The following is a 12494-nucleotide window of genomic DNA, read 5'->3' on the forward strand; positions in this document are numbered from 1 at the left end:
TGTTTTTCTTGCACAACAAAGAACCGAAGCCTAAGCAATGGCTAAAACAGAGGTAAACAATTGAAACCCAAACACACTCCCGTTCATTTCAATACGCATGATCTGAGCATGCGCGGAATGCAAACGCTCCACTTTGATGGGTTCCAGCGACAGTGACGTCAGCGCTTTTGTATGAGAAGATCAAAGAAGATCAAAGCGCTGACGTCACTGTCGCCGCCACAGAAATGCTTAAATACCCCACTTTCACCTTCCTAAACACAGTTTCACTTGGAGCATTTTCAGAAACAGCGATTTGTTCTTGCAAACTAGTATTCTTTGAGAAAGGGAATACTTTTACATTTAAAGAATTCAACAAGCGTTCTTTTTTTTCTTTCGACACTTTGTGTAAAGTTTTTAAAGAAATGTCACAGGAAAGATTCATTAATTCATCACAAAGACAGACTGAGGCACAGGTATCTCATAACACAAGAATGCAGGCAGGGTTTGAAACCATTGAGATGATGCTCCATGAGCTTCAGAAAAGGCAAGAGTGTCTCCTTAAGCAGGAAACGAGCATTGCTGATTTAGAAGGTCTTGAATGCCAAGTGGGAGAAGCTCAGTGTTTTGTAATTAAAAATAATGAAATAATAGAAAGACAGTACACAGCAGAGATTGAAACCATTAATCTGATGCTCCATGAGCTTCAGGAAAAGGAAGTGTTTCTCCTTGAGCAGAAAAGGAGCATTGCTGTTGACCTGTCCAATGTTGAAAGTGAGAGAGGTGAACAAAATAAAGACAACACAAATCTCAGGAAAGCTTTGGAAAATCTTGAGTGCAAAGTGGCAGAAGCACAGGGTTTAATACTTAAAAACAATGAAATAATAACAAAACAGAACAGGGCAGAGATTAAAACCATTCAGATGCATCTGCATGAGATTCAAAAAAAGCAAGCGTTTCTATTTAAGCAGAAAAGGAGCATTGCTGCTTTAGAAAATCTTGAGTGCCAAGCAGGAGAAGCTCAGCATTTAATAATTCAAAATAATGAAATAATAGAAAGACAGTACAGGGAAATTGTGTACAAGTGGGAACTGATAGATGACCTTTATAAAATTTTAGAAACAAGGCTACAGACGGCCCAAGATCTTAAGGATGTGCTCAGTATGGTGCAAAAACAAAATGTATCGGCTAATGTGAACAATGTGCAAGAGGAATGTCAGATCGCTGATGAACTTCTGCAGCTGGAGAATCCTCCTCTTGAACCTGAGGAAGTTGAGACTCCTGTCTCCGAACCACCTCCTAATGAGGTTCAGACTAGTGGTTCATGGCGTCGTGGTGCCAAACGCCTACTTGAAGTAGGTTTACATCTTGCCACAGCAGGCAGTTCAGAGAGTCCTACCTCTGAACCACCTGCTGACGAGGTTCAGACTAGTGGTTCATGGCGTCGTGGTGCCAAATGCCTACTTGAAGTAGGTTTACATCTTGCCACAGCAGGCAGTTCAGAGAGTCCTGCCTCTGAACCACCTGCTGACGAGGTTCAGACTAGTGGTTCATGGCGTCGTGGTGCCAAATGCCTACTTGAAGTAGGTTTACATCTTGCCACAGCAGGCAGTTCAGAGAGTCCTGCCTCTGAACCACCTGCTGACGAGGTACAGACTAGTGGTTCATGGCGTCGTGGTGCCAAACGCCTACTTGACATAGGTTTAGGTATTGCCACACTGGGCCTTCTTGCTCCTGCAGCTTATTGGGGATTCTCAAAGATTTTTGGCCATCTGAATTTACGCAGAGTGTATAAGTCAGTGGAGAGAGAACTATCTGAACATATAGAGCTTAAACAGAAAATTAAAGATCTCCAGTTGGAGATGAACACTCTAAAGCTCGAAAAGAATTATCATCAATTATCATCAGAAGACCTTGAAAAAGAGAGATTAGTTTCAGATGAGATTGAAGACAACCTTGATGATAAAGTGGCCCATCTGGAACATCTGATGGAGGAATATCAAAAAGAGATGAGAAGTCTCAGAGCGGCCCTGTATGATCGTCAGAAAAAATTAGGCAGAAAATTACAATCTGCAGCTAAAGGTTCATGCCCTTCGAGTAAATAAGAAAATCAAAACTGAAAATAATGAAAAGCCTGTACTCAGATCTTAAGGAAATATGCTGTGCTCTCTTTTATGTTTTTGGCTCCTCATCTCCCAACCAGTCATGGCAGATGGCTGCCCCTCCCTGAGCCTGGTTCTGTCATAGGTTTCTTCCTGTTAAAAGGGAGTTTTTCCTTTCCACAGTTGCCTAGTGCTTGCTCATAGGGGATCATTTGATTGTTGGGGTTGATAATTTCAATCCAATTGGATTGAAATTAATTGGCTTGAAGTGAAAAACTTCAGGTGAGGGGTTCACTTGATGAAGAGCACTAAAAAAAACTGCGGAAAAACATCAAATGTAGTTATTTGCAAATCAAAATAAAGAAAACAAATATTTAAAAATTCCCTACTGCTTTGTTTATTTATTTAAATGAACAGTTTTACATTTTGGCCACTGTGTCATTTACTGCCAAGTAAATGGTTTCAGACTGGCCAGAACGTCACATGAACATCAGCCTGCTATAACTAATTTTTCAGTGACTTAGGATGAAGTAATCGTCCTATAGACAATGTGTGTGTGTGTGTGTGTGTGTGTGTGTGTGTGTGTGTGTGTGTGTGTGTGTGTGTGTGTGGCCAAGCCACACAGTGAACCTGGATGAGTTGAATTTATTTATTAACCTCCTAGGACCTGCCGTCCACATATGTGGACATCACATCTTGCGTTATTTAGACCAAAATATTCAAATTTGCTCTACACGGGCCTGATATCTACTTACGAGGACATTATACTGCTACTGTTCTATCAACATTTTAAATGAATATCCTCATTTGTGGCTCTCATTTTTTAAAAAACAAAAACTAAGGTAAAAATCTGGAAATTCTTTGTTTTTACATTCATTGGGCCCCAATATGCACAAATATCCAAGAGAAATTAAAAATGCATGTCGTGGCAGAGTTCGGGTCTTGGGAGGTTAAAGTAAACAAGAAAAAAAACTGTAAAACAACATTCAGTTATCTGACATATTTCGAAGGAGTACAGGGGATGTAATCTATAGGGTAGTGTTTGGATTTTTAAGAACGACAGGTGTTTATCTGAGATAAACGGAGGCGGAGAAACCTCTCCGACCCACACTCCAGTCCAGAAGGTGGCGATAATGCAACTAAAAGTTGTTTGCAACCGCCATTAAAATGTAGAAGAAGAAGCACAAGAAGAAGAAGAAGAAGAAGAAGAAGAATTTTTTTCGCTGGTTTGCTGAGTAGTATTGAGATTTAAATTTATAATCTGAATACGTACTTCCTGGCCACATTATTTTATAGAAGAGAAGGTCTAACTTTAGGCCTACACGGTCTTGACAGGAGACACAGGCTTGTGCAGAGTATGCTTTTGCAGAAGCGAAACTGAAACCAGAGTCTAAGTGCAAGTTAAGAGTAGGGTGTCTTGTATGCATTTATCGCTGATTAAGCTTTAAGTAGTTGTATTAGATTGGAACATTTGTTTTATACATTTTACATATAAGTCAAGATCGGCACACACAGGATAGCCTTAGCCTGGTTGCTTAAGCTGAGGTCAACTAAGGTGCAGAGAGCATATGCAAACTCTGTGCACGCACAGACAGACATACACACATGCACACACATAGTTTCAGTTGTGCTGGCCTTCTGTCTAGTGGAAAGGTTACAAGGTCTAGCTGGGGAGCTGAGAGGTGAAACAAAGTGCAAGCAGAGGCTGACACATACACACACACACATCGTAGATAGACTCAGTTATATAGGTAAAAGTTAATCTTGTGTTTTGCTTGCAACTGCAAAATTGTGCGTGCATATGTGACTGTTTGAGAAACAGCTGCAGGATGTTCCAGACCGATAAGCGAGCGTCCGGGGACAACAGGAAGGCACCTGGATGGAGACGCGACGATGTTCTTTTTAAACTATGTTAAAAGTCATTGTGGTTTTGGTTTCTGCCTGGCAACAGAAAGGGGGGCTGTACTGTTTCACCCCTATAAATATTGGGTTCTGACTATTGTAAGAGAGTCCAACACTGAATCTGTACAGTGTTGGCTCCACGCTGCGTGTATTCATTAAAATGCCGTCTAATTGCACACGGCCGGATCAGTGGTGGTTATTTTGGATTCCTCCTCAATATCTGAACCTTAACATTTGGGGGCATCGTCCGGTGAGAGGGGGAATTTTGGAGGTGTAGACGGAGAGATCCGGGGTCCGTGGTGATTAGACGGGCAGACGCTAATCAGTAGTGAAAGTGAGGAGGCATTCCCCGGGGCATTTAAAGGTAAGACACTGCCTGTTGAAATTGTAACCCCTATAGACATGGTTACTAGTATTTTGTTTGTTTTACCTTGTATTATTATTTCCGACACCCCTCTAACACACTTTGATTTTCCGTAGTTCAGTGAATGCGACAAAAGCACGCTGCTGCATTAAGCTAGGCAAAACGGAGCAAGACACCCGAGAGCAATTAACAAGCTACACAGTGAGTCTTTCGATATAAAATAAGTGTTATAAAGTATTTTTAACAGTCTCTAACTTAAAGTTATGTACTTTTCAGAGGCCTTTATGTGTTTTACTCTCGACCAAAACCAGGCAGAGCGTGTGTTTGTTTCTTGGGAACTCCGGTGAGTTACTAAAGATGATAAGTTAGCAGGAAAACCTATGCTAATTTTACATGTGGTAAATACTGCAACAGTGTGAATTCTGCATTGTCTAAGAAGCCTAAAACCAGTCGGAGTACTTGAATTGTATGTGAAATGGGGTGTCGTATCTTATTTTATTGTCTATTTGATTGGGCATCTTCACAAATGTGCAAAACTAATGCAGGATACACGTTTCTTTTAGCCATGAACATTGTTCAGTGCTTTTTCTGCACTTTGTGATTTCAGTTATGGGTTGATTCATGTAAATAAGTTATTTAAAACTAGTTACGTTACAAACATTTCATGATGTGATTACATATGCCTTAAAAAGGGGGTATATAAATACAATTGATTGTAATGCTGTAAAGCAATACAAATGGAATTCATAGAGACAGAACAATGTTAAAACAACAGTGTACTTGATTTTGAAAACGTTATGAGATCTGATTTTATTTAGAAAAACTGTTAAGAACTGTTTTGTTTATTGCTCTGTACTGTATGTGCAGACTGGTTTTTTGTGATCCTGGATCTGAAGTGGTTCTGGATATGGATGGCGAGCCAGACCCTGTGAAAACTCTTGGCGAATCCAAAAGCAGTGTGGCCAGCTGTTCTGGATGCAGGAGTAGAGCTACAGTCTGACTTACTTCGGATCACAGGATTTCAGATAAGCAAGAGCAAAACTGCTTACTTCATACGGATCGTTTCTCCGGAAACTATTGAACTCACAATATCCTGTTCATCAGGAGTCAGGTCTAAAGGGACTCTTTATTTTATTTTGTTGTTATTTTCAAAAGAGCGCTCTTCTCTGTTGATCTTCTGTTAATTTTCTATGTTGTTTACATTGGGTTACCGCACCATTGTGACATTGTAATAAATCTGCCGGCTGTTCAACACTCAATTATCTCAAATTTATTTTACTCCTCTCGAATCTAGTTGATAAGCTTAACCTTACTATACTAAGTAGGTGTTACATAACAGTGGCGAGCCAGCCAGGAGGAGTTGGCTATTTAATGCCTTTAATCCAATCATTGGCACACAGTTTGGCAGTTTTATGACAATTTTTGCACATTTTTCCACTGAAGTAACATGGATGTCATTGAACGTGAACGTATCAAGGTACCAAATGCTGTACTAATAAGTGGGTTTTCTAGTACAGAGACTGATGAAGAAGTTGTTACGTTTTTGCAACACTATGGTTCTATTGCACGAACAGTGAAAATTACTAGTTCTGACCCCGACTTTAAAGATACAGCTATAGTTGAGTTTGAGTATGGCACAGCCATTGAGTCGATTCAGGGTGAACTACCCTGTCAAAGAACAACATCTGACCCAAATGTAGTTCATGGCATCCAACTCTTATCCCCAATTTACAGTGCTAAGCTAACGGCTAGTAGTACAGAGTCCTACCTTTCTAAGTTAAAAGGGATTGCTAAGGTGAGTGGGGTCGATTATGAGAAAATACTACTCAGTGAACTTAACAAACTTCAGGCCTCTGCTGGGGAAAGGGAGGGTACAGCCCCCTCTAAGGTCATTTCAGTAGATGACCCAGTCCCTTTAATACCTGGTTCTGTTTTGAGGCGACCAAGCAGTGAAACTATCCCACCCACTCTGACCACTGATACCATCAATCCTTCCCTTATTGACAGACCAGCCCCTGTTTTGAACCCTGAACACTTGACCACACCTGAAGTCCAGAGGGTCATTGTGGAGCACATTGTCAAAAGTACTGACATGTCCCAATCCTATCCAAGCTCTGCAAAGTTCAGGTCCTTTTCTGGAAAAACTCCATGCCCTAATACGGAGGTTGACTATGACACTTGGCGAAGTCATGTTGAGTTTTATCTTGCAGATTCTTCTGTTCCTGAAAGACAAGTAGTGCGGAGGATCATTGAAAGCCTCTTACCGCCAGCTGCAAACATTGTTAAACAATTGGGTCCCTTGTCCAGCCCCAAAGACTTTTTGAGCTTGCTTGATTCTGCATATGGGACTGTAGATGACGTTGATGAGCTGTTCGCAAAATTCTTGAGTACAAACCAAAATGCTGGCGAAAAACCTTCAGCCTATGTGCACAGGCTGCAGACTACCCTTGACAAAGTTGTAAAAGGGGGAGGAGTCCCAGTTAGTGATTTCGATCGGCAGCTTTTGAAGCAGTTCTGTAGGGGATGCTGGGATGATAACCTAATCGCTAGCCTCCATCTAGAGCAAAAGAAATCCAGTCCACCCTCCTTTTCTGAGCTGCTTTTACTCTTGCGAACAGAGGAAGATAAGCAGGCAGCCAAGTCAACTCGCATGAAGCAGCACTTGGGAATTTCAAAAGTGAAGGTGCAGTCCAATCCTTTAAATGTTTACTCAAACACTGAGTTTCAAGCTGCTGCTGCTGACAGCTCAGCTCAAGCATCTGCCAAGAAACTGCAAAAGCAAATTGCTCAGCGGCAAGAACAGTTAACTTCCTTAAAAGCTTCAATGGAAACCATGGTTGCAAAGAAACCTAAGGCAAAATTCCCAAAAGCTGTAAAGAAACAGCAGCTAAAGGAAGCACAAACCCAGAACTCTCAATTGAAAAATGAAGTCTTTGGCAAAAACAAAAAGCCTCGCCCATGGTTCTGCTTTAACTGTGGCGAGGATGGCCATATAGCTCCCTCTTGTGACAATGAGCCGAATCCCAGTACTGTTGAAGCCAAGCGGAAAGAGCTAAGGGCGAAACAAAAAGCTTGGGAAGACCAATGTGACTCTGATTTAAACTAGTTCCTGTTTCAGTTGAGGGACAAACTGGAACTAGAAGCGACACAAGTCCCACTCAAAAGCCCCCAAGAAAACATTCTTGTGCACAAACAAGTATGCATCATTCTAGCTTTCCAGAGGGCTTAATTGGCAAGAAGTGCACAGCTAATGTCAACATAGCTGGAGTGAGTTGCAATTCTTTGTTAGACTCTGGGTCGCAAGTAACGACTATTTCACACTCATTTTACCAGAGACATTTGTCTGATCTCCCCATCCAGCCGATCAGTGACTTAGATGTTGAGGGTGCAAATGGACAAGTTGTACCTTATCTAGGGTATGTAGAAGTTCCAATTGGCTTTCCAAAAGAGTTTGTTGAGTCTGAGCCCCAAATTTCTACATTAGCTCTCATTGTCCCTGACTTACGTTCCAGCACAGACTTACCAGTTTTAATTGGTACAAATGCCCTTGATGTTTTATATGAAGAACACTGTAGGGATACTCCCATTTCATCAGCAGTCTATGGCTATAGTCAGATTTTAAAAATCCTTGAACATAGACATGAAACAAAAAGTACAGGAAAGCTTGGACTAATGACACTGAGGGGCAACACACCTTACGTAATACCAGCTCATGAAAGGGTTTGCCTAGAGAGTTACGCCCACCTAAATTCACCACCCACTGACAGATGGGCAGTTGTAGAGCAGCCAACTTCCTCAGCCCTTCCGGGAGGAATCTTTGTCGATTGCTGCCTTATCACAGTGCCACGGCGAAGTCCTTACAAGCGTCCTATTTGGATCAGAAACGAAACTGATCATGACATCATGCTTCCTGGCAACTGTGTTCTTGCTGAACTACACATTGCAGACCAAGTTCTTGAAACTCAATCCACGTCGAGTGCAAACTCTGTAGGGTGTTGCAGCCTGTCTGCAGACTCATGTTCATTACCCAGTGACCAGTTGACTTTTGATTTTGGCGATTCACCTCTGCCCGAGGAATGGAAAAGTCGGGTCACACAGAGTCTTAGTGCCTACCATGACGTTTTTGCATGCCACGATCTCGACTTTGGCCATGCCACTAAAGTTAAGCATAAGATCAAGCTTAAAGACGAAACGCCTATAAAACAGAGATCGCGGCCCATTCATCCAAATGACTACGAAGCAGTCAGGAAACACCTTAAAATGCTTCTCGATGCTGGGGTAATAAGACCATCAGAATCTCCCTTCTCATTCCCCATCGTTGTAGTCAAGAAAAAGAATGGTGAGGTACGCCTCTGTGTGGATTACCGTAAGCTTAATGTGCAAACGGTGAAAGACGCTTACGCGTTGCCAAACCTCGAAGAGACCTTCTCCGCCCTATCTGGTTCAAACTGGTTCTCTGTCATGGACTTGAAGTCAGGCTATTACCAGATAGAGATGGAGGAGGAGGATAAAGCCAAAACAGCCTTCGTATGCCCACTGGGGTTTTATGAGTTCAATCGAATGCCCCAAGGCATCACAAATGCTCCCAGCACATTTCAGAGGTTAATGGAGAGGTGTATGGGAGACATTAATCTCAAGGAGGTACTCGTCTTCCTAGACGATTTGATTGTTTTCTCAGACTCCCTCGAGCAACATGAACAGAGGCTAAAGCATGTTTTGGACCGTCTTCGTGAATATGGCTTAAAGTTGTCCCCGAAAAAATGTCGCTTTTTCCAGACATCAGTTAAATATTTGGGCCATATTGTCTCCAAAAATGGTGTGGAGACAGATCCTGAAAAGGTTGCTGCTATCAAGACCTGGCCAGTGCCACAAAACTTGAAACAGCTGAAGTCATTTCTAGGGTTCACAGGCTATTATCGCCGATTTGTTAAGGACTATTCAAAGATAGTCCGGCCCTTAAATGACCTCACATGCGGCTATCCACCTCTCAGAAAAGGCCAGAAACAAACAGGCACTTCCAAATATCTCAATCCTCGAGAACCCTTTGCAGACAGATGGACATCTGTTTGTCAGTCAGCCTTTGAATGCATTAAGGAGAAGTTAACATCATCCCCTGTATTGGGGTTTGCAGATCCAAAGCTCCAATATGTTCTGCACACTGACGCTAGCACCACGGGCCTGGGTGCCGCTCTTTATCAGGAGCAGGATGGTAAAATGCGCGTCATTGCCTATGCTAGTAGGGGATTGACACCAAGCGAGACCAGATATCCAACTCATAAGCTAGAATTTCTAGCTCTGAAATGGTCCATTGTCGAAAAATTCTATGATTACCTTTACGGTAACGAGTTCATTGTTGTAACGGATAACAATCCGCTTACATATATTCTGACCACGGCAAAACTTGACGCAGCGAGTTATCGCTGGTTAGCAGCGCTGTCTACCTTCAACTTCCAAATCAAATACAGAGCTGGGAAGGCTAACCAGGATGCCGACGGCCTATCAAGGAGGCCTCATCAAACTCTGGCTGCAGATAGTGTGACACTGGAAGAGGAAAACAGGATTCAACAACTCACCTCACGTCTTCTCGGATTCCTTCCAAGCTCTAACAGTGTATGCCCTAACACTGTAGCAGCTATATGTAATAAGCATCTTGTCAATGAGAAAAGTGAAAACTCACCTTATGTCACTCTGGTTGAGTCCTTGGCTATGAGTGCTGATGCCATTCCTGATGCATACAGTGATGCTGAAACATCTGGTCAAGTAGCTGCTCCCTTGTTTTCTGAGCATGAGCTTAAAGAACACCAAAGAGCTGACCCAAGCATAAACCACGTCATTCAGTTACTAGAATCTGGTGCTGATGTTCCACGTGAAAACAGGTCTGAAGCATTTGACATAAAACTGATGCTCAGAGAATGGAAACGTTTTGAAATGAGAAATGGCCTTTTGTTTAGGAAACGACAGTGTGACTCAGTTACAACTTACCAGCTTGTACTCCCTGTCTCTCTTAGGTCTACTGTTCTCAAGCTGCTCCATGATGATATGGGTCATATGGGGTGGGAGAGGACTCATGATCTAGTGAGGGCGAGATTCTATTGGCCTAAGATGGGTACTGATATTGAGACCAAAATAAAGAACTGTGGTCGTTGTGTTAGAAGGAAGTCCTCGCCTGAAAAGGCAGCGCCGCTGGTTAACATCAAAACCACACGCCCAATGGAATTGGTGTGTATGGACTTTCTTTCTATTGAACCTGACAGTAAGAGTACCAAAGATGTGTTGGTCATCACAGATCATTTCACGAAATACGCAGTGGCCTTGCCCACCCGAGACCAAAAGGCAACCACTGTGGCCAAAAACCTTTGGGAAAACTTTTTAGTTCACTACGGGTTCCCCGAACGCCTTCATAGTGACCAGGGGAGGGATTTTGAGTCACATGTGATTAGGGAATTGTGCTCTATCACAGGCATTAAAAAAGTAAGGACCAGTCCTTATCACCCGAGGGGTAACCCCGTTGAGCGATTCAATCGCACCCTGCTTGGTATGCTGGGCACCCTGAAGGATGAGCAAAAGATTCATTGGCGTGATTTTGTCAAGCCTCTTACCCATGCCTACGACTGTTCAAAGAGTGAGGTTACCGGGTTTAGCCCTTATGAGCTAATGTTTGGTCATAAACCCAAGCTACCAGTCGACCTTGCCTTTGGGTTGCCAGTTACAGGGGACTCACCAACATCCCATTCCCAGTATGTGCGCAATCTGAAAGCTAGGCTTGAGGAAAGTTACCAGATTGCACTCGAAAACTCCAAGAGGATTGCTGAGCGAAACAAGAACAGGTTTGATAAAAAAGTCAGAGAGTCCACACTTCAAGCTGGGGACAGAGTCTTAGTCAAGAACGTTCGCCTGCGCAGTAAACACAAACTTGGCGATAAATGGGAACACATGGTGTACCGTGTTGTTAAGAAACTGGAAAATGTTCCTGTGTATGTGGTCCAACCAGAGAAGGGTGATGGTCCGAGCAGGACTCTTCATCGAGACCTTTTACTTGCATGTGGTGATCTCTCAGACATTGAGGATGAGGTTGAGACTAAGCCCAAACCTCCACGTCGACCTAAGACTCGTCAGAGCCCTTCTGAACCTAAAGATACAGAAATGTCAGAGTCTGAGGAGGAGTATGAATGCATTTTAGGTCATCCCTCAGTCCAAACCGAGACGTTTATCAGGATTTGTGACCAAACTCAAAACCATTCCAATGTGACAACCAGCTCAGAAGTTCAAAATGATTCATGTACGCTCAAAAGTGACAACCCTTTGCTCCAACCAATAGAGACAATCTCGGACGAGATTGACCATGGACAGAGAAATCAAACTGAATCTGAACTGTTCAATGAGGAATCTCACTCCAACATCATGGGAGAGGATCATATTGTCCAAGTTCAAGGAGAACCAGATGTTGAGATAGAAAACACAGAGCAGAGTGAAAGTGTCATTGACATACATGTTGACCAAATGCCTGAAATAACTCCTGAAACATCTCAAGTGAGAAAATCTGAGAGATTAAAGCGACCCCCAGGACGGTTTCATTACCCCCAGTTGGGTCAACCCCTTATATCCTTTGCACAACAATTTCTGGATAACTTTAACCAAGCTCTTGAGTCGTTTAGTAGCTATGAAAACACTCAAATCTATGATGTTTAGATAAAATTTAAGTACATGAAGGGACTCATGTTTATTCAAAGGGGGAGGGTGTAACCCCTATAGACATGGTTACTAGTATTTTGTTTGTTTTACCTTGTATTATTATTTCCGACACCCCTTGAACACACTTTGATTTTCCGTAGTTCAGTGAATGCGACAAAAGCACGCTGCTGCATTAAGCTAGGCAAAACGGAGCAAGACACCCGAGAGCAATTAACAAGCTACACAGTGAGTCTTTCGATATAAAATAAGTGTTATAAAGTATTTTTAACAGTCTCTAACTTAAAGTTATGTACTTTTCAGAGGCCTTTATGTGTTTTACTCTCGACCAAAACCAGGCAGAGCGTGTGTTTGTTTCTTGGGAACTCCGGTGAGTTACTAAAGATGATAAGTTAGCAGGAAAACCTATGCTAATTTTACATGTGGTAAATACTGCAACAGTGTGAATTCTGCATTGTCTA

This window comes from Pelmatolapia mariae, linkage group LG7, assembly GCF_036321145.2.
Source record: "Pelmatolapia mariae isolate MD_Pm_ZW linkage group LG7, Pm_UMD_F_2, whole genome shotgun sequence".
Lineage (NCBI taxonomy): Eukaryota > Metazoa > Chordata > Actinopteri > Cichliformes > Cichlidae > Pelmatolapia > Pelmatolapia mariae.